Genomic DNA, 23,677 nt, shown 5'->3' on the forward strand with positions numbered 1-23,677 from the left:
CCTGTAGATTTTGGCCTCTAGCTCAGCCGGCACCTAGGGAAACCTACCACACCTATGCTTTTTTGAAAACTAGAGACCTAGGGGAATCCATGATGGGGTGACTTGTGGGGCTCTGACCAGGTTCTGTTACCCAGAATCCTTTGCAAACCTCAAAATTTGGATAAAAAAAACACATTTTCCTCACATTTTGGTGACAGAAAGTTGTGGAATCAGAGGGGAGCCACAAATTTCCTTCCACCCAGCGTTCCCCCACGCCTCCCGATAAAAATGATACCTCACTTGAGTGGGTAGGCCTAGCGCCCATGACAGGAAATGCCCCAAAACGAAACATGGACACATCACATTTTTTGAAAGAAAACAGGTGTTTTTTGCAAAGTGCCTACCTATAGATTTTGGCCTCTAGCTCAGCCGCCACCTAGGGAAACCTACCAAACCTGTGCATTTTTGAAAACTAGAGACCTAGGGGAATCCAAGATGGGGTGACTTGTGGGGCTCTGACCAGGTTCTGTTACCCAGAATCCTTTGCAAACCTCAAAATTTGGCTAAAAAAACACATTTTCGTCACATTTTGGTGACAGAAAGTTCTGGAATCAGAGAGGAGCCACAAATTTCCTTCCACCCAACATTCCCACAAGTCTCCCGATAAAATTGATACCTCACTTGTGTGGGTAGGCCTAGCGCCCGTGACAGGAAATTCCCCAAAACAGAACGTGGACACATCACAATTTTTGACAGAAAACAGAGGTGTTTTTTGGAAAGTGCCTACCTGTAGATTTTGGCCTCTAGCTCAGCCAGCACCTAGGGAAGCCTACCAAACCTGTGCATTTATGAAAACTAGAGACCTAGAGTAATCTAAGATGGGGTGACTTGTGGGCCTCTGACCAGGTTCTGTTACCCAGAATCCTTTGCAAACCTCACAATTTGGCTAACAAAACACATTTTCCTCAAATTTTGGTGATAGAAAGTTCTGGAATCAGAGAGGAGCCACAAATATCCTTCCACCCAGCGTTCCCCCACATCTCCCGATAAAAATGATACCTCACTTGTGTGGGTAGGCCTAGCGACCTCAACAGAAAATGCCCCAAAACGCAACGTGGACACATCACATTTTTTGAAAGAAAACAGAGGTGTTTTTTGCAAAGTGCCTACCTGTAGATTTTGTCCTCTAGCTCAGTCGGCACATAGGGAAACCTACCAAACCTGTGCATTTCAGAAAACTAGAGAACTAGGGGAATCCAAGATGGGGTGACTTGTGGGGCTCTGACCAGGTTCTGTTACCCAGAATCCTTTGCAAACCTCACAATTTGGCTAACAAAACACATTTTCCTCAAATGTTGGTGACAGAAAGTTCTGGAATCAGAGAGGAGCCACAAATTTCCTTCCACCCAGCGATCCCCCACATCTCCCCATAAAAATGACACCTCACTTGTGTGGGTAGGCCTAGCGCCCGCGACAGGAAATGCCCCAAAACGCAACGTGGACAAATCACATTTTTTTAAAGAAAACAAAGGTGTTTTTTGCAAAGTGCCTTCCTGTAGATTTTGGCCTCTAGCTCAGTCGGCACCTAGGGAAACCTACCAAACCTGTGCATTTTTTAAAACTAGAGACCTAGGGGAATCCATGATGGGGTGACTTGTGGGGCTCTGACCAGGTTCTGTTACCCAGAATCCTTTGCAAACCTCAAAATTTGGCTAAAAAAACACATTTTCCTCACATTTTTGTGAAAGAAAGTTCTGGAATCAGAGAGGAGCCACAAATTTCCTTCCACCCAGCGTTCCCACAAGTCTCCCGATAAAAATGATACCTCACTTGTGTGGGTAAGCCTAGCGTCCGTAACAGGAAATTCCCCAAAACACAATGTGGACACATCACAATTTTTGACGAAAAACAGAGGTGTTTTTTGCAAAGTGCCTACCTGTAGATTTTGGCCTCTAGCTCAGCCGGCACCTAGGGAAACCTACCAAACCTGTGCATTTATGAAAACTAGAGACCTAGGGGAATCCAACATGGGGTGACTTGTGGGGCTCTGACCAGGTTCTGTTACCCAGAATCCTTTGCAAACCTCAAAATTTGGCTAAAAAAAACACATTTTCCTCACATTTTGGTGTTCTGGAATCAGAGAGGAGCCACAAATTTCCTTCCACCCAGCATTCCCCCACGCCTCCCGATAAAAATGATACCTCACTTGTGTGGGTAAGGCTAGCGCCACGACAGGAAATGCCCCAAAACGCAACGTGGACACATCACATTTTTTTTAAAGAAAACAGAGGTGTTTTTTGCAAAGTGCCTACCTGTAGATTTTGGCCTCTAGCTCAGCCGGCACCTAGGGAAACCTACCAAACCTGTTCATTTTTTAAAACTAGAGACCTAGGGGAATCCAAGATGGGATGACTTGTGGGGCTCTGACCAGGTTCTGTTAGCCAGAATCCTTTGCAAACCTCAAAATTTGGCTAAAAAAAACACATTTTCCTCACATTTTGGTGAAAGAAAGTTCTAGAATCAGAGAAGAGACACAAATTTCCTTCCACCCAGCAATCCCACAAGTATCCCGATAAAAATGATACCTCACTTGTGTGGGTAGGCCTAGCGCCCGTGACAGGAAATTACCCAAAACACAACGTGGACACATCACAATTTTTGACAGAAAACAGAGGTGTTTTTTGCAATGTGCCTACCTGTAGATTTTGGCCTCTAGCTCAACCAGCACCTAGGGAAACCTACCAAACCTGTGCATTTTTGAAAACTAGAGACCTAGGGGAATCTAAGATGGGGTGACTTGTGGGGCTCTGACCAGGTTCTGTTACCCAGAATCCTTTGCAAACCTCAAAATCTGGCTAACAAAACACATTTTCCTCAAATTATGGTGACAGAAAGTTCTGGAATCAGAGAGGAGCCACAAATTTCCTCCCACCCAGCGTTCCCACAAGTCTCCAGATAAAAATGATACCTCACTTGTGTGGGTAGGCCTAAAGTCCCGTGACAGGAAATGCCCCAAAACGCAACGTGGACACATCACATTTTTTGAAAGAAAACAGAGGTGTTTTTTGCAAAGTGCCTACCTGTAGATTTTGGCCTCTAGCTCAGCCGGCACCTAGGGAAACCTACCAAACCTATGCATTTTTTAAAACTAGAGACCTAGGGAAATCCAAGATGGGGTGACTTGTGGGGCTTTGACCAGGTTCTGTTACCGAGAATCCTTTGCAAACCTAGAAATTTGGCTAAAAAAACACATTTTCCTCACATTTTGGTGACAGAAAGTTCTGGAATCAGAGAGGAGCCACAAATTTCCTTCCACCCAGCGGTCCCACAAGTCTCCCGATAAAAATAATACCTCACTTGTGTGGGTAGGCCTAGCGCCCGTGACAGAAAATTCCCCAAAACACAACGTGGACACATCACATTTTTTGACAGAAAACAGAGGTGTTTTTTGCAAAGTGCCTACCTGTAGGTTTTGGCCTCTAGCTCAGCTGGCACCTCAGGGAAACCTACCAAACCTGTGCATTTCTGAAAACAAGAGACCTAGGGGAATCCAAGATGGTTTGACTTGTGGGGCTCTGACCAGGTTCTGTTACCCAGAATCCTTTGCAAACCTCAAAATTTGGCTAACAAAACACATTTTCCTCAAATTTTGGTGACAGAAAGTTCTGGAATCAGAGAGGAGCCACAAATTTCCTCCCACCCAGCGTTCCCACAAGTCTCCCGATAAAAATGATGCCTCACTTGTGTGGGTAGGCCTAACGTCCCGTGACAGGAAATGCCACAAAACGCAACGTGGACACATCACATTTTTAAAAAGAAAACAGAGGTGTTTTTTGCAAAGTGCCTACCTGTAGATTTTGGCCTCTAGCTCAGCCGGCACCTAGGGAAACCTACCAAACCTATGCATTTTTTTAAAACTAGAGACCTAGGGGAATCCAAGATGGGGTGACTTGTGGGGCTCTGACCAGGTTCTGTTACCCAGAATCCTTTGCAAACCTAAAAATGTGGCTAAAAAAACACATTTTCCTCACATTTTGGTGAGAGAAAGTTCTCGAATCAGAGAGGAGCCACGAATTTCCTTCCACCCAGCGTTCCCACAAGTCTCCCGATAAAAATGATACCTCACTTGTGTGGGTAGGCTTAGCGTCCGTGACATGAAATTCCCCAAAACACAACGTGCACACATCACAATTTTTGAAAGAAAACAGAGGTGTTTTTTGCAAAGTGCCTACCTGTAGATTTTGGCCTCTAGCTCAGCTGGCACCTAGGGAAACCTACCAAACCTGTGCATTTTTGAAAACTAGAGACCTAGGGGAATCCAAGATGGGGTGACTTGTGGGGCTCTGACCAGGTTCTGTTACCCAGAATCCTTTGCAAACCTAAAAATTTGGCTAAAAATACACATTTTCCTCACATTTTGGTAAGAGAAAGTTCTGAAATCAGAGAGGAGCCACGAATTTCCTTCCACCCAGCGTTCCCACAAGTCTTCCGATAAAAATGATACCTCACTTGTGTGGGTAGGCCTAGCCTCCGTAACAGGAAATTCCCCAAAACACAATGTGGACACATCACAATTTTTGACAGAAAACAGAGGTGTTTTTTGCAAAGTGCCAACATGTAGATTTTGGCCTCTAGCTCAGTCGGCACCTATGGAAACCTACCAAACCTGTGCATTGTTTAAAACTAGAGACCTAGGGGAATCCATGATGGGGTGACTTGTGGGGCTCTGACCAGGTTCTGTTACCCAGAATCCTTTGCAAACCTAAAAATGTGGCTAAAAAAACACATTTTCCTCACATTTTGGTGACAGAAAGTTCTTAAATCAGAGAGGAGCCACAAATTTCCTTCCACCCAGCGTTCCCACAAGTCTCCCGATAAAAATGATACCTCACTTGTGTGGGTAGGGCTAGCACCCGCGACAGAAAATGGCCCAAAACACAACGTGGACACATCACATTTTTTCACAGAAATCAGAGGTGTTTTTTGCAAAGTGCCTACCTGTAGATTTTGGCCTCTAGCTCAGTCGGCACCTAGGGAAACCTACCAAACCTGTGCATTTTTTTAAACTAGAGACCTAGGGGAATCCAAGATGGGGTGACTTGTGGGGCTCTGACCAGGTTCTGTTACCCAGAATCCTTTGCAAACCTAAAAATGTGGCTAAAAAAACAAATTTTCCTCACATTTTGGTGAGAGAAAGTTCTCGAATCAGAGAGGAGCCACGAATTTCCTTCCACCCAGCGTTCCCACAAGTCTCCCGATAAAAATGATACCTCACTTGTGTGGGTAGGCCTAGCGTCCGTGACAGGAAATTCCCCAAAACACAACGTGCACACATCACAATTTTTGAAAAAAAACAGAGGTGTTTTTTGCAAAGTGCCTACCCGTAGATTTTGGCCTCTAGCTCAACCAGCACCTAGGGAAACCTACCAAACCTGTGCATTTTTGAAAACTAGAGACCTAGGGGAATCTAAGATGGGGTGACTCTGACCAGGTTCTGTTACCCAGAATCCTTCGCAAACCTCAACATTTGGCTAAAAAAACAAATTTTCCTCACATTTTGGTGACAGAAAATTCTTAAATCAGAGAGGAGCCACAAATTTCCTTCCACCCAGCGTTCCCACAAGTCTCCCGATAAAAATGATACCTCACTTGTGTGGGTAGGCCTAGCGCCCGCGACAGAAAATGGCCCAAAACACAACGTGGACACATCACATTTTTTCACAGAAAACAGAGGTGTTTTTTGCAAAGTGCCTACCTGTGGATTTTGGTCTCTAGCTCAGCCGGCCCTAGGGGGGAAGAAATGGCCTAAAATAAATTTGCCCCTTCACCCCCCAACTGCCCCCGGGAGCGACCCTTGCCTACGGGATCGCTCCCCGCCTGACATTGGCGTAAAAAAAAAATCCCCGGTGCCTAGTGGTTTCTGCCCCCTTGGGGGCAGATTGACCTAAAATCGGCCAATCTGCCCACAAGTTGGGCAGAAATGGTGTAAATACAATTTGCCCCCCAGGGGAGCGACTCTTGCCTAATGGGTCGCTCCCCATCTCTAAAAAAACAAACAAACAAACAAACAAAAAAACACACAAAAAAAAATTGCCCTGGCGCCTAGTTTGTTTCTGCCCCCTTGGGGGCAGATTGACCTAAAATCGGCCAATCTGCCCCCAAGGGAGGCAGAAATGGTCTAAATACAATTTGGCACCCAGGGGAGCGACCCTTGTCCAAGGGGTCGCTACCCATCTGTAAAACAAAAAAAAGAAAAAATCCCCGGTGCGTAGTGGTTTCTGCCCCCCTTGAGGGCAGATTGGCCTCATCAAAATAGGCTGAACTGCCCCCAAGGGGGGCAGAAATGGCCTAAATATAATTTGCCCCCAAGGGGAGCGACCCTTGCCTAAGGGGTCGCTCCCCACCTAAAAAAAAAAAAAAAATGATCCCTGGTGCCTAGAGGTTTCTTCCCCCCCCTGGGGACAGATCAACCTAATAATAAAGGCCTTCCTAAAAAAATGCCCCCCATTGGGAGCGACCCTTGCCCAAGGGGTCGCTCCCTCATGCCAGTTAAAAAAAAAAAATCCCTGGTGTCTAGTGGGCGTTCCGGCTTTTGAAACGCTCGGAGAGACTTCAAAGGGAAGGAAATACATTTCCTTTCCTTTGAAGCCTCTCCAGGCCTCCCCCAAGTGATCGAAAGAGAAATGCTGAGCAGCGCGATGGGGGAGGCCCTGTGACAAATCAGCGCGCGCTTGCGCGCTGATGTCACAGGGGGGATGTGGGGATCGGGGTGGAAGGGGAAGGGCTTCCCCTTCCATCCCTGCCTTTGGGTGGTGGGTGGGGAGCACAGGGGGAAAGCGCTAGCTTCCCGTGCCTTGGACGAGGTGACCTCGTCCAAGGCACCCGAAAGGTTAATTTGACTCCCGGCATGCGCTGTAGAATGACGCAAGCCGGCGCTAAACTTTTTGGTGCAAAACTGCGTTCCTGCATCTTTTGCACCAAAAAGTAAAAATCCGGACATAAGTGCTCAGAGTGCTTTTGAACTTTGACATATTTACTCATAATTAAATAAAGGGTAAGGCACGGTTCAACTGTACCTATACCTGGCCTAAAATGGAAGTGAACAGCTGTCAAGATATTATTCGATGAATACCAATTCTATAGCCAGGACAGCAAAACTCAGCCAAGACTTTTAGCACTCGAGTTTGGGTGGTAACAACTTGGACTAAACCTGTCCCCTCTCTTAAAAATGGTGACTATGATGACAGTTTTCCTAGAGGTGGAAATAGGACCTGGCACAACTGATCTATAACATTTGTGAGAAGAGGAGCCCACAAATGAATATTTGTTTTAAATAAATCTTCAAGAACTCTATCAAAGCCAGGAGCCTTACCAGGAACACACCTCAGTACAGCTTCTGTAACCTCCTGAACCTCAATTGGAACTTGAAATCTGATGGGCTTGTCACAAATCTCAGAGGAATTAACCAGGCAAACATCTCTAGACGGATCACAATGTGTCAAACTTTTTGAGAAATGGGATGTCCATGTTTCTTCTTGAACGAGATTCTCTATGAGTTTGGTATCATTTTCCCTAAAAAAATGTCTAATAATTACCTCCTAAAACGTAGAACTATCCTTGATTCTCCCTACCAATTCCAACTCGTCTGGACCTAATTTCAGCTTTCCTTGCCTCCAAAATCTGCTTATACTCTTTCCTGGCCTTCTTAACATCACAAGGAACCCTAGGATTCTGCTTCAGGGCACTCAACAATTTCCTATATGCTGCAGAACGGCCCTGATCAAACCACTGACAAGGTGGTCTAATTTGAGAAGAAGTTGAAACAGAAATACAGACTTGCAAAGTTGGGAAAATTCCTAAACAATCTCGTCTGTGCTCATATTAACTGACAGGCACACAATGATCAAAGCCCTGGAATTCTCTACTACTGATTGTTCAAAGACTGCTGGATCAACACTATTCTATTTGCATTGCACTCCCTTATTTTTTTAGAAACTCAGCTTATCAGCTTCGGGAGGGCTAATTAAAAACTCTGCATTCAGTACTAGGGGATTGTGATCGCTGAGGCAACTACTAAAAACCATGAAGTCTTTTAAATCACGAGATAACTCAGTGGACACAAGTACTTGTTCTATAGTACTTCCTACCCGGCCATCTGTAAAAGTTGGGACCTCTGAACAGTGTGGGCCACAAACTTCACATGCACAAACTAAGTTGGGCCTTGAGACCCTATGGGTGATTAGTCGTGCTATACAAATCCGTGATTAAGCCTTCCCATAAACTGTATGAACAAAATGTGTTTCATCTCCATGATAATTACTACTAAAACCACAAATTCTAATGTCAGCCCATTGACACATACAAATATTAAAATCTCCCAACCATGTAATATATGGCATACAACTAGTTTGCTGAAAATGTCTAATGTTGTACATTTTCCTCCATGTGTCTCCCACTCATAGATAATAGACAAGGGGGCATATTTAAGAGCCCCTAGCGCCTCCATGTCGCAACCATAATGTCATTTTTTTTAATGGTAAGGTGGTGCTAAAGTGGCTTTTCTGCCACACCATATTTACAAAGTGGTGCAATGCATGCATTGGGCCACTTTGTAACCCCTTCCACCACATTATGCCTGTGCCCGGGGGGTGTTCCAGCGCTTTGAGGTCCGCAAAAATGGTGCAGTGATTTAAAAGATTTCAATGCACCATTTTTGACGTAATTTTTAATGCCTGCTCCGACCATGCGTTAAAATGGCGCTCCCATAGTAACCTGTGGGCCCCTTTGCACTTTGCAGCACTAGAATCAAAGTTTTTGATAATAGTGTAGCAAGGTGCCACAATATCTTCAAAAATGCTGACTCTATTGTGCTAATGACTGCCATGGTGCACCATAGTATAAAAACAGCCCAACCATGGTGTTGTTAGGTGCCGGTAGGGGGACGAAAGAAAAGTGGCGCATCATAGCTGATGTGCCACTTTCTCTTAAATATGGGCCCAAAATTTCCCTTAAGGTAATAATAATAAGATGGAGTAAAAATCTGAATTAACTGTTGACTTATATATCTCTCTGGAGTCATCCTCACACTTGGCTGCCCTGTAGGTATTCCTCCATGCCCATTACCAGTGCTTCACCACAGTTATTAATACTTTCTCCTACATATTTTAATCTGCATTAATTAGGAACATAGGGCCTCATTACGAGTTTTGCGGTCCATGGACTGTCAAAACTCGTACTGGCGGTCGGACTGCCGCACTCCTGGCAGACCGACCTCCAGATTATAATCCTGGTGGTCAGACTACCAGGAGACCGCCGCCATGGCCATGATCAGGGATCCTGATGTGTTGGCGGTAGTCGAAGCTGTTGTCAACCACAGTGGTGCTGAGTTTGGCACCGCCATGCTGATCACAACTTCACTTTCCTCCATCCTTTTCAAGGTGGGAAAAGGCCAGTGATAAAGCTATGCTTGGCTACCGGGGGGACCTTCAGTTTACATTCTAAAGGTGCTTGTGTGCAACAGCATTGGCCTCGGATCCATGACGGAGCCTAGGCCAATACTGCTGCACCGTTTCCACCGGGCTGATCAATGGAAACATCATAATACAACATTACTATTGGTCAGACTGGTGGAAACATCATAATACAATTTTGGTAAGGCCACCAGCTTGAGGCTGTATTGGAGTTCAGTTCAACTGACAAACTCCTAATCAGGCCCATAGACATTGAGCAGGAATATTCAGTAGGACAAAAAAAATAGATATGCTTGCATAATTTGCTAGTTAAAAAATGTCTTTAGCAGAAGCCTTGCATTTTGATCGTAATGGCATATCATCAGTCTCGTTCTTCAATCCCATTCTTAGGTGTATTGCTTCACTTTGTCAGAGACCCCCACTAGATGTGTCTTGACTGTTATTTTTTTTACATTTATCCATGGAAATTCCTTTATCTAAATGACTCCCTTTTTTACTCTAAGTTGCCCTTTCATGCAATCTTGCTTACATATTCTTACTTATTTTGTTTGTTGGCAGGTTTTAATGCTAGATTAGAAAGTCTCTTTTCTATTTTACATTTTTCAGAATACCTTGTCATACATTAAATACTCACTTACATTGATGGGAGGACAATATTTTAATTGGTATCTCCATTTCTTATTCTCCTTCCATGGAATATCTTCCAAGCAGTTGCTAAATCTGTTACTGGAGAATTTGGGGTTATTTGTGACATTTTTAATCCCATTCACTTTGAGAAAGATCTAGTTTTTGAACTGGCCTTCATTCTTTCAGGGAACTAACCTCTAGTGACCAGATTATTGTTAGAATGTGTTTCTGGCAGCTAGGTCATTGTGCAGCATGTGTAAATGAATCTCAGTGTCACCATCCACTGATGGAAAACTCCTAGATATGTGGCACCCTCTTTGTGATTTTCCCCAGGGGTATTCTAAAATCTCCCCATAGTCCTTGTATTTAGTTCCCCATTTATTATCTTTTGACAAAGAGATAAAATGTTATTACAGTGGCTTCTCTCCATCTGATAAACAACCTCTTGAAAAGCTCTTGTTTCTGTTGACACATTTATGAATGTTATTTTCATTAGACTACATGAAGCACTTTTGGATTTGCACAATTGTGGAGATTTGTGAAAATGGGAACCAATGTCAGGGATAAATCTCTTGTATAGTCTAATTTGCTTCATAATAAATATATGTCAGTTATGAGCACTTAAATGAGAGGTTTAACTGTATAGTAAAATAGACTAGGGCTCCCATCTTACTTTTATTTAGATGTCACCAAAAAATAAATATTTGTTGTGCTAGCATCCCCAATGGTCTTTGCAGGGTAAAGTCCTTTCTGCATGATCACTCTGGCTTTTTTGCTTTTTTCTTGCACCTTATTGTTGCCAGTGCTACTTCACTGTGACACTGCTACTCAGTGCCACAGTGCATGTGCTCTGTCCAAAAAAACTGTACTGTAAAACGGTTTCACCCTTGTGGTGCATTTAAATTTACAGTACGGCTATTGTGAGTTGGTACAGAAATGTATTCTGTGGTTTATAGGTTATATGTCTTATGTGGGCTGCAATGTGTATAACACAATCCACATGCTTGACAAAAGTATAAGGCTTCAGGAAACACCATTGTGATCTTTCTGGACTACTTTTTAAAACTCCCTTTCAAGATACATGCCAGGGAAAATTGCCTTGGCCATGTAGAAAAAAATATTTTTATGTAATAGGTAAGTTACAGCTAAAGTGTGACTAGCAAGTCCACCTGGCTTGGACCATAATATAAGGAAATTGGCATACTGCACATTGGAAGTAACATGTCTTCCCTGTGAACAATTTTCCAAAGGTACAGATGGATCTTCCAGGAACAGGTCTAGCTTTGGATGAAATCATTATTTGTATGCCTCTGCCTGGCAAACTGAAAGAATGATTATTTAAAATAATTTTAACACAGTTTAAAATTATAATTCTACATTGAAAGTAAATGTTCAATGATTTCAGAAGGAAAGTAACTTTAATTAAGTGTTTCGAAATTGTTTGACCTTGCACAATGATAGAGGTCCCAATACACATAATTAGCTGGCTGTTAAAGAAGCTTTTAATGTATAAAAATAACTTAGCCTTTGGGCCTAGCGAAGCAGGACAGGATGTTTGTCAGTAAGAGAGGCTACCTCATCTAAATAGGCATGTGGCTGCAGGAAGGTTAGAAGCTATTCCACGTGAAGGCTTGTAGGAACTATTATGTTTTAGGACTCATGGGAGAGAATACTGTAAGCCTCAAAAGTATTGCAAAATGAGGTTAGGATTTTGAGAGAAAATAGGATCTTGACTAGGGAATTTTCCAGTAATAATGTAATGCACAGGAAACGACTCGCATCTCACCATCACATCCTTATAACAGGCCTCATTGAGGAACGGGGCACCTTGAAAAAAGAAGATTCTTCCTCACTGCTGGAAGAAAAGACCAAACAAAATCTGATTCCTGCCGGCACTCAAGGGCTGTAAATGAACTCCCTTTTACCTGATCAAGGACCATAAAAAGCAGAACTCCTGGGTCCAAGAGGTCCCATCTGTAGGAACCTGCAGGCATCCTAGTTTGAGAGAACGTCTGCCTGTAATGATACCATGAGGATCTGATAGCCCCAAGTGTGACCAGGAGAAACTTGTTGAGCAGTTGGAGAGCTTTTTGCTGCACTGATTCTAATTCAGTGGGACATTCATTGTAATGATGTTCAGCCTTGTGAAGTTCAGCCTGGCTACAACTTCCAACTTCCATCCTTTCTCAATTGATGAGAACAAAAAAGTCCAACGGTAAAACCTCAGAATGAAGTAAGCGAGCCATCCTGTCCCACATCATCAGCTGAGAAATCCAACATTCTTTACCTGCAATCTGTTGAAAGCCAGCAACTTCAGTGTGAGCTCCATGGCAACTTAAATGACTTTGAGGGACCTTCACCAGCTTCAGCTTTTGAACATTTTGAACATTCCCAGTTGAAAAACTCTGAACTCCAAAACTGTGGTGCCTATCTAACTGCTGATCAAGCTGAAATTGTGTCGATGCCCCTGACATCTCTCTGCTCCCCTTTCCAACCAAAGGCCATCAAATGTCAACTCTTGGAACACCTGAAGATTGACAAACTTCTGGACCTCTCCCAATCCAGATTCCACACCAACAACAAAACCACAACCGCCCTGTTCGCTGTCCCTGACAATATCAGAACTCCCCTTGAATGGGGAGAACCAGCAGCCCTGATCCTCCTTGACCTCTCAGCAGCATTCAAAAATGTATCCCGCCACACTCTGATCAGGAGGCTTTATCACATTGGAATCCAAGGAGACACCCTCAAATGGATCACATCCTTCCTCACTGCAAGGACCCAGAGAATCTGCATACCAACTTTAACCTCAGAACCCACAAACATCATCTGTGGTGTCCCTGAAGGCTTGTCTCTCAGCCCTAAACTGTTCAACATCTACCTGCCCCCTTGGGCACCATCCCCAGAACCCACGGAATGAACGTAATATCCTATGCAGACCACACCAAGCTCATCATCCCACTATCGGAAGACCCCTCCACCAACATGGCCAACTTCCCAGGTGCATGACAGGCATAACAACAGCCTAAAACTCAGTACGGCTCCTAGTGACATACCGAACTAGGACCAGCACCCACTCCAACAGACCACACTTGCAACCTTGGCATCATCCTGGACAGCAAACTCCCATGAAAAACCAGATCAACGCAATCTCTTCCACTTGCTTACTCACCCTGTGCATGCTTCTTAAGATCTTCAAATGGCTCTTTGTCAACACCAGACGGACTATCGCTCAAGCCCTAGCTACCAGCCGGCTGGACTATGGCAATGCACTGTATGAAGGAATCACCATGCACCTCCTGGATAAACTAGAGACCATACAGAATTCAGCAGCCAGACCCATCTTTGACCTCTATAAACTGACCCACACCACCACCACCTCATGAAGTTCCACTGGCTCCCAATTCAAAAGAGATGTAATTTCAAGATACTGATCCACACCTGCATGGCTCTTCACAATCAAAGACCAGCATACATCAACCACCTCCTGAACTTCCACCAAGCCTCCAGACATCTGCACTCTGTTTCCCTCCCCTTCACACACACACACACACACATACACACACACACACACACCTTGTACCCACTGAAGCAACAATGGAGGACACTGTTTCTCCTACCTCACAGCTAAATCCTGGAACAACCTCCCTCTTCACCTGCGGACCTCATCCTCTCTTCTGTATTTCAGGAAAGGACTCTAGACCTGGCTGCTAAACTGATCCCTTTAGGTCACATGGCACTTAGTGCTTGGATACCAATACGGGTATTTAACAGCGCTCTATAAATCCTGTTTGATCCAAAATGTTGCAGCCAGACCAACACTCCTCTCATCCTAAGAAAGTCACATATCTCCACCTGGCATCTTGAAAGTTTTCTACCTGCTCTCAGTTCACAAACATGCATTCTTCAAGCACCCCACACAAGCTTATAAAGCCACACACAAACTATGCCATGCATATCTGAACACTTCCATAAGCTTCCACTCACTGACCAGGAACATCTGCTTTGCAGGCCTCCTGCTCATTTTTCTCACCCACACCCAGCCGATGGGCACACTTTCATAACAGAACATTACGTAACACAACAACACATAACATAACATGACATTACAACAACGTTCCAAAGGATCTACTCTCAAATGATGTAAACCACAAAAAAATTTCATCTCTCTCACTCTCCTCTCAACAGTCTCCCCTCCCATACCGATCCAGGTTGGAATGAATGCACCTTGGGTTTGCATATGCTGCCTTGCACATGTGAAGAAAGTTTCAATGCCACACCTTTACCCAGCTGATCAATAATATTTAAATAAACATTGGACTGCACTGGTGTTGAACTATTGATGTACCATCCATTTAAAATGTATATTTATGTCACTCTTTGTGTTTCCTTTTTTTAGTTGTATTGAATTCAAGGTTTATATAAAGGTGGTTACCAACACTAATGATAAAGAGCGCTAAACACCACAGAAAATACTGCAATGAATACAACGTGTGATAAATAGGCCCGGGTGAAATTTTAATTATACCAGAGTAATTGGAGTAACTTCATTAATTATGCATCACTCTTGTGATGCAAAATGTTCTATATTTCGCCATTACTCCAGCTTGTGGGACTAAGAGTAATTTGGGGCAAAACCCCTACTGCAGGAGCACAGGATCAGCAAACTATGAGACAGTGAACTCCTGCCAGCCAGTGCTCTTTGTGCCTTTAGCATTTGATGCTATTTTCTCAGTGCAAAGTGCATCCTCTTGCAAATTTTGGACTAGGAGGGTGCATTGTGCATGCAGAATACAGATTTGCCAGTCTCACACAATTACACATGATTGCAAGTAATTTGGGTGGTAATTATGAGAAATTACGCTTGAGAGAAATACATCAGCTATGCCCACTCCTAGTGATTAACTTTATGATATAATAAAAAGCTGGAAGGATTAACACATTCTAGGAACATACAAATAATTATTTAAAGAAAAAATAAGATATTACAATCTGGTGAAATCTGAGGCTGATCCTGATGGTTGTCTTCCATGAAATAGCAAAGTATAAGATGCTTGAGTACATTCACAAAATTATCTACTTGCAGCATGTGTAATTTAGTTCTATGTGTAGTGCAAGCAAGTAAGCCTGGCAATAATTTTCTTTTTTATTAGTATTTAGTGGCTTTTCAAAAGACATGTTAGGCACACACTAAGGGACATATTTAAGTAAAGTGGTGCTGCAACAAGTGCAGTGCCACTTTACTGGCACCCCTTAGCGTCGCCCGACTGCCACCATGCGTGCGCTGTATCTAAGATACGGTGCACCATGGCGCTGGGTAGGGGGCAATAGCCTCATATTTATTGAAGCTATTGATATACTCTGCAGGAGTAGTGCTAAAATATTGCCGCTACTCCTTCAGAGTACATGGGGGCCGATTATAAATAATGGAAGCAACCCTTTTAACTCCTGCTCTGAGCAGGCATGAAAAGTGCAGTAAAAAATGATGCAAGGAAATATGCTAGATTTCCTTGCGCCATTTTTTCTGCCCCCCTAATTTGGGAATGATCCCTTTGCATACATTATGCCTGGTGCAGGCATAATGTAGCGCAATGGGTTGCAAAGAGGCACAATGCATGCATTGCGCCAATTTGTAAATATGGCGTGAGAATTGTGCCTTTGTTGGGCCACATTAGCGTGCAGAAAAATGACGCTAATGTGGCACAAAATGGTGCTAGGGGCTTATAAATATGCCCCTAATTTAGTGGCATTCTCTTGAAGCACAAGTAAATTATGCTGCACATACACAAGTTACATATAGATGGATTAGATGCATCTGCATGTGTAGACACAGAACAAATGAATGAGTGTACATAGCATCATAGCCATTACAGTTTGTAAGGAGTGTTCATGTGGCAGACGTTCTTTTATACGTGTGAGTGCAATCACATTACGTCAGTAACTGACAGATACCATTCTTCATCACTGACAGAAATTAACTAGATGCTATATGAACCATCGACATTGTAAAAACCCTGTCAAATGGCCTCCATTATAAGGTCCAAGAATCCGTCTGTCTCATCAAATGCTCTGCTGCACATACGATTTGGATGGCTGACTGTGTAAGGCCTTGTGAGCTTTCAAAATACTAATCGGACATTCATATTTTTACACATAGCAGGACTAGTGTATAAGAGTGCCACACGTGACATCTTAGCACCTGAAAGGTGACTTCAGTAACACTCATTGATGTTTTTGGTGGGCATGCGTGTTCTGGTTTTTCTCTCCTGGTTTACGGTTGTATAGAAGTAGTGGACTTATTGTTAATATGGCAACACCACACTCAGTAACTTCTTTGGTTTACAAAAAAGGTCTTGCTATTCCATTTAGCGAAAACACCAAACATGAAGTCATTCTGGCCTATCCAATATATATTTAAAATGATAACGCCAGTTAAAAGGCCATAATGCGTCCATGGGACGTAACATCTTAAAGCCCCTGACCTGCACTCACTTCTCTACTTAACTTGGATTTTAGGACATTCAAAATACTTGTGACTGTGTTTTAGGAATTTTGTTTATAATAGCATCTTTTGTCACAAAAGTCTTCAATGCATTTTGAGGAAAAAAAATCCAGAAAATTACAAAATAAAAAAATTCATTTTGATTACAATTAGAAATGTAATATTTAGAACCCCTCCCTTTGTCAAGAAAGCAGATCAGCAGGATTTCTTCATTCTTTGTTACTACTGTGTACTAAATATAATTTCTGGCGCCGTCATGTCTTTCACTGACCTAAGCAGACACGCTGCGATAATGTTGTTTTCTCATTTTAAGTCACTGTGTTTAATGACACTAAATGGCACTCATAGGAGTTTGAGTGCATTCCCTTAGAATAACTCTGTTGGATATAACATTAGTTTAATGATGAAAAACATACAATGAGTTGTAAGTGTAACCACACTGATCTGAGTTATCAAGGAACAGTAGGGTGAAATGATTACGCCTTTATGGAACTAACAATGGGGAACTTCAAATTATTTTTGTTTCTTGAAATTCCAACATAATTTCAAACTTGCCTGACAATATAATCTAACTATTTAATTTATGGGGTAATATACTTGTGAATAAATGCCAAATGTTCTACAGTTGATCTTGGCAAAATTAATTCGACTGTTAATATTAAAGGTCTCATTTTACCAAGTGTGGCAGTTGCACTTATGGAACTGGCAAAAAACATGTACAAAACGTTTTAATGTCAGACATTGAAGGTCATTTTGACCGGCAAATGTATGTCAATTCCTGATTATTTTGTTCTACATGATTATTGACATCATGCCATTTGATCTCTTAGAAGAAGGATGTCAGGGTGTTTAGACAAATGTTTCCCCTTTAAGTGATGAGGGGCCAGTGTTACAAAAAAGTGACAGCCACATTATCCAGTACATGAAATCTGCTGTAGCCAGGTCAAAAGATGGCACTCCAACTATAATGAGATCTTGGACCAGTATGGTGCCAAATGCATCTCACATGGGCTTGGATATCACCATTCAGAAACTCCCAAAATTGCTGCTTGATTTTCTTTGCAGGAGACAACGTAGCAACAATGAAACACAAGAAAACCTAGGTGCAAGCTCTCATCCATGTCTTCAAGGAACAGCGCCAAGTGCTTGTATACTCAGTTTCAGGACAGGGACTGATTTCTGTGAATAACAACTTGAATGCTCATCAGGAAATAGTAAGTCAGTTCCCTTCATCGTTTCATGGTATAGGAAAGCTTTAGACTATGAAAGCAAAACTTCATATTAATGAGGATGTCCATTCTGTTGCTCAGATACATTCACATTGCTTTTCACTTACAAGAAGCTGTTGAAAAAAACTTGAATGGTTACTTAAGCATGACAATATTGAGTGTTCCACTGATCCAATGACATTTGTTTTTCCCATAGTGGTAGTGTCCAAAAAAGACAGTGAAGGAGATGTACAAATATGTGTTGACATGCGTCAGGCAAACAAGGAAATTGAACAAAAACAACATCCAGGTCCACATATTGCTGACATGATAATGCAATTGAATGGAGCAAAGGTCTTCTCTTGCCAGGATTTAAATCAAGGTTATCATCAGTTGGAACTCGTAGAAAATTGCAGGTACATTACAATCTGTTTCAATACAAAAGACTTCGGGCCTTATTTAGAGTTTAGCAGAGGGGGTTACTCTGTCAAAAAATGTGACGGATACCCCGTCCGCCATGTTACAATTTCCATTATGTCCTATGGAACTTGTAATATGGCAAAGGGAATATCTGTCATGGTTGTGACAGAGTAACCCCTCCTTCAAACTCCCAATCAGGCCCTTAGTTTTGGTATGTCAACAGCTACAGAACTTTTCCAAGATGTAATTCAACATATCATACAGCCTATTGTGAATGTGTTCAATTATAGCAATGATATAATAGTTTTCGGATCTACACAGAAGGAGCACAATAGAGCTTTCACACAAGTATGTCATTTACCTATTGATGCAGTTTGGACTTTGAATGCAGACAAGTGTGAGTTTCACAAAATGAAGTTAAAATTATTTGGTCATATCTTTTTGGATGGGGGTATGACATGCAACCTTGCAAAAGTACAAGCAATGTCAAATGTTGATCTCCCACAAGGTGTTTCTATGGAACGTTCATTTCTTGGCATGACCAGTTACTGTTCAAGATACATAGAGGACTTTGCCACTGTCAGTGCTTCAATATGAAAGTTGACAGAGAAAAACATTTCATTTCGATGGTCACAAGAATGTGGAGAAGTAACAAGAGAATCAAACAAGCCATTGAAAATGCTGCTGAAATGGTATACTTCAATCCAAAGCTTCATACAGAGGTTGTTGATGCTAGCCCAAATTGGTTAGGTGCTATCCTTGCACAGTATAGTGGACACCCCAGTGCACAAAGGCATATAGTGGCATATGCAAATAGAGGTTTATCCAAAACAGGACATGCTTAGTCACAACCTGACAAGAGAATCAAACAAGCCATTGAAAATGCTGCTGAAATGGTATACTTCAATCCGAAGCTTCATACAGAGGTTGTTGTTGATGCGAGCCCAAAATTGTTAGGTGCTCTCCTTGCACAGTATAGTGGACACCCCAGTGCACAAAGGCATATAGTGGCATATGCAAATAGAGGTTTATCCAAAACAGGACATGCTTAGTCACAGTGGAAGAAAGTTTAGCCGTGATGTGGGCTTGTTAATATATTCCCATGTATTCATGTGCAGAAAGCCTTTTACACTGATAACTGACCATCAGTCTTTGTTTACTCTCTTTGGCAATCGAAAAGCCAAGATGACTCCTCGCATTGAGCAATGGGGACTATGATTGCAAGAGTACAATTATACCATTGTGCATCATCCAGGGAATGATCAAAACCCTGCTGACTACTTTTACAGAGTGCTTTTACAAGGTCAAGGTACTGAATCCAAGATTGCTGAAGCCTACATTAATTTAATTGTAAAATCAAATATTCCACCTGTTGCCTTGTTAGCCCAGATATCACAGCCATGGTAGTGTCATTCTGAAATTGAAGGACATAATTACACATCAGTCATGGAACCAACACACTCGAGCTCTCACCAATGATAGTGAATATCAAAAATAAAGAAATGTCAAACATGAACTGTCCATAACTCAGGAGAGTGTTATACTGTGAGCTTCAAGAATCCTGATTCCAGAGAGTCTGCGACAGAAAATAATTGAAATGGCCCACAAAGGACATTATGTTATTGTTGCCAAAAAAGAGCTCTCTGAGACCGAGTATGCTTTCTACATGTAGATGAGCAGGTTGAAAAAGAGCTAAAGGCCTGTCATCTAAGCAACTACCTTTCTACAAATGTCACTCAATGTACACTGAATATGTCAAAACTCTCTGAGCATGCACGTGAGAGAATAGCCATCAACATTTTCAGTCCACCTGATAATGGACATCATCTGATGTTGATTTTGGACAAATACTCACATTTCCATAAGTCCAAGATCTCTCATCCACAACTCACGAATGCATCATTGAGAAACTAGATGATATCTTTGCACAATGGTGTTTTTCAGCCATTTAGAAGTCTGAAAATGGCTCACCTTTTAACAGTTGAGAATTCAAAGAGTTTCTTGGAGCATCTGTGTATGAAGCGAGCAGAACGCCACCAGCAGCATTATGACAAGTGATAAGGCCTAGTGGTGTTCTGCTGGCAGGGCTCTGCTGGCAGTAGCAGCATCCCTGCCCGTTCCCTGCCTGAAGACATCCTCACTCAAGGTAAGTCAGGCTTCCGACCGGGGAGGGGGTAGGGGTGTTATGTGTGTGTGTGTCTGAGTGTATGCATGAGTGAGTGAGTGTGTGAATGTGTCTGTGTGTTGTGTTGTTTGCGTGGTTGTATGTGTGTGAGTGATTGTGTGTAAAAATGTGTGTGAGCATGTCTGGAGGTATGCATGTATGTATGCCTGTATGCCAGTGTGAGTGATTGGGTATATGCGTAGTGCGTGTCTGCGGGTGTGTGCATGTATGGGGGGAGTGTGATGATCAGAGGGGGTGGGGATGTGTGTGTGATGACCAGAGGGGGTGGGGGGGTGGGCGATGATCGGTGGGGGTGAGGGGTGTGTGTGATGATCGGAGGGGGTGGGGGTGTGTGTGTTTGGATCATGGGTAAGGGTGTGTATTTGAATGTAGGGGTGGGGGTTAGTGTGTGTATGGGGAGTCTTTGGATGGAGGGGGTGGGGGGGTGTCAGGCCTGTGTTGTGGGGTGGGGGAGCCGTCTACCGGTGACGTTTGAAATACAAGGCCTGAAATAATGAAAATGCCAAAGAATTCTCTGTAAGTTGCTGACTTTGCTACATTCCATAATGACCAGTTGTCAATTCATCTCTTGTATATATATATATATATATATATATATATATATATATATATATATAAGCGCTTTTGTTCAGGACAACTCATCTCTTGTATATATATATATATATATATGTATATATATATATATATATATACATATGCACATACAACAATGGATTTCTGGTGAGAAAGGCATTGTTAATTTGAGTGCATTATAACATACTGTTTTTCATATAAAAGTTACCATCTCTTTTGCTTTCAGGAAACTGCAGAGCTGAAGAAATTTATATGTTTATCACAGTTTTGGCATTTTTCAAAGAGTTAGCCCATTTTTACTGTTTTGTTCCCTCAACCTACTTTCAGTTTGTGGTGGAACCCATTGTAAAACCCATGGCTGAGCAAACAAAGCTATAGATTTCTTAAAAGTAGGCAAAATTTGAAACTCATCAAATTCAGCATAAGGTCATATGTGTAGCTCCCTCAAGGTTTTCCTAAAGAGACTAAGGTGGTCATTATAATGATGTATATGAAAAACAAGTGCTGGTCCAGCCACACACCGCCATCTTTGTAGTCCCGACGAGGATGGAGGAGGCCGCCCACAGGCCGGCGGTAAGGACCTACCCACCCACCAAATAATGAAACATCAGACCACTATCAGATCAGGGGCGGGAACCACCGCCATGCAAAGTGTGGCAGAAACCAACAATATAAAATGAAACACTCACCGGAGAAACACAGAAAACGCCAACTCAGACATTGATAGAGAGTTGGAAATAATGCCAGTGCTGCTCCTTCCCATATTCCTCCAGGACCGTGCCCGACGACGATGGTAAATACCACAGCCTAGTACACATGGGAAGAAGGGGCACAGTTACACACTAACCCCACCCACCCTGGAACGAACTCCCAACCCCACCCACCATCCCAAGCCAAACATACCATAACTAAATGTACGTACCAGCCACAAGCCAACAAATACCTGCACCAAAGTACACACATGTGCACACCACACCCCCACAGTGAAACGCTGAACAACGTCACTACATTGTGCCAACAGCACTACTGGGCACTGAAATTATATTGAAATGTAAGAACTGTAATGCCCACGTGAGGATATTGGCCAGTCCATTCTTAAATCCCAGAAGGGCCAATATAGGCCGAACTTGACTCTCACATGTGCAAAGGGTACTCCACTTGAAACGGGCATCAATAGGGCAGCCATGCACCTCAGGGAAAATGGGCAGGGGGTGGCGGGGGTGTGGACTTACTTCTGCAAAGGAGGGCTTGGGCTTAGGTTTGGGAGGTGGAGGGGGTTTGGGCTTGCCCTTGGAAGGAGGGGAAGTGGGCTTGGACTGGGGGGGTGGCAGAGGGACCTGGGGCAACACGTGGCCTCTTCCTCCCTGGGGAAGGGGCTCGGTAATGGGAAAGGCAGACTGGGGCGCGCTTGGACGAGGAAGGAGTGGACTGGGCAAGGACAGGGGCACGTTTAGGGACAAGATGGGGTGGGCCAGTGGGTTCAAACAGGTCAACATGGGAGAGGAAAAGCTTCTTAGGTGCAGTTGGAGGGGATTTGGAGACAGGTCTGGGAGTGGAGGTTGAGGGAGTGTTCATATCAGGTGTAGGGGTGCTGGACGTGGATGCAGCTCCCTGTAAAGTATGCTTATGTGTGGTGGATGTGTGTGGTTTAGATGTCTGCAAATGTCTGAGTGTTTTGGGAGGGGGGGTGGACACAGTGGGAGAAGACAGGCTGCCAGTGTACATGGATGTTGTCTGGGTGTCTGCAGGTCTAGTGAGTGTGCTGCAAGTGTCTGTCAATGTAGTTGTGGTGAGTGCAGGTGTGGTGTCTGGGGTGCATGTCTGGATGTCAGATGCTGTGGTGGCAGCATGAATGGGGCAGCAGCAGTGACTGAGGGTGGAGTGTGTGTGGGTGTGCATGGTGAGGTGACAGATAGGGTGGCGGGGAGGTCGACACACTGGGGTAAGTGGATGTTGTTGTGTGTGCTTTTGTATGTTGGGTGTGTGCCTGCCTATGGTGGGAAGTGTGGTGCTTGTGTTTTTCAGTGTGCTTCTTGTGTGTTGATCTCTGTGCATGGGTAGAGGTGGTGGGAGCGGGGTAGGAAAGACCAGGGACACTGGCTACCATCAAAGAGAAGGCCAGAACCTGAAAAGATCTCTGAAGGCCATACATGGTACTGTGAATGCCCTCCAGGTAATTGCATTGCTGCATCTGGGATGCTAGCCCCTGGATGGTATTCACAATGGTTGCCTGCCCTACAGAGATGGTTCACAGGAGGTCAATAGCCTCCTCCACAAGGGCAGCAGGGCTGACTGGGGCAGGGGATGAGGTACCTGGGGCGAAGGAGACACCCACCCTCTTGAGTGAGCGGGCTCGGGCACCTGGGTAGGGAGCAACTGGGAGGGTGGTGATGGTATGGGGGTGGGGGAAGATGGCAAAGAATGGTTGGGTCCAGTAGGGTCCACCACCACCAGGGAGCTGCCATCGGAGGAGGTATCAGAGTCACTACCTGCAGTGGTAGATACCTCCCCTGTGGTACTCCCCTTGCCCTCCAACCTACTGGTCCCTTTGGTGTTGCTCGACTCTACCTCTTTGGAACCGTGGGCTGCTGCATTCCCATTCGTCGTTGCCTCAGCTCCCTCGCCAGACGGTGCTAATGTACACAAATAACACAAGCCCACAGGGGTGGGGAAACAAAACAAGGGAGAACTTTGGTAAATCCTGAATATATGT

Source organism: Pleurodeles waltl, chromosome 8 (genome assembly GCF_031143425.1).
Source record: "Pleurodeles waltl isolate 20211129_DDA chromosome 8, aPleWal1.hap1.20221129, whole genome shotgun sequence".
Taxonomy (NCBI): Eukaryota; Metazoa; Chordata; class Amphibia; order Caudata; family Salamandridae; genus Pleurodeles; species Pleurodeles waltl.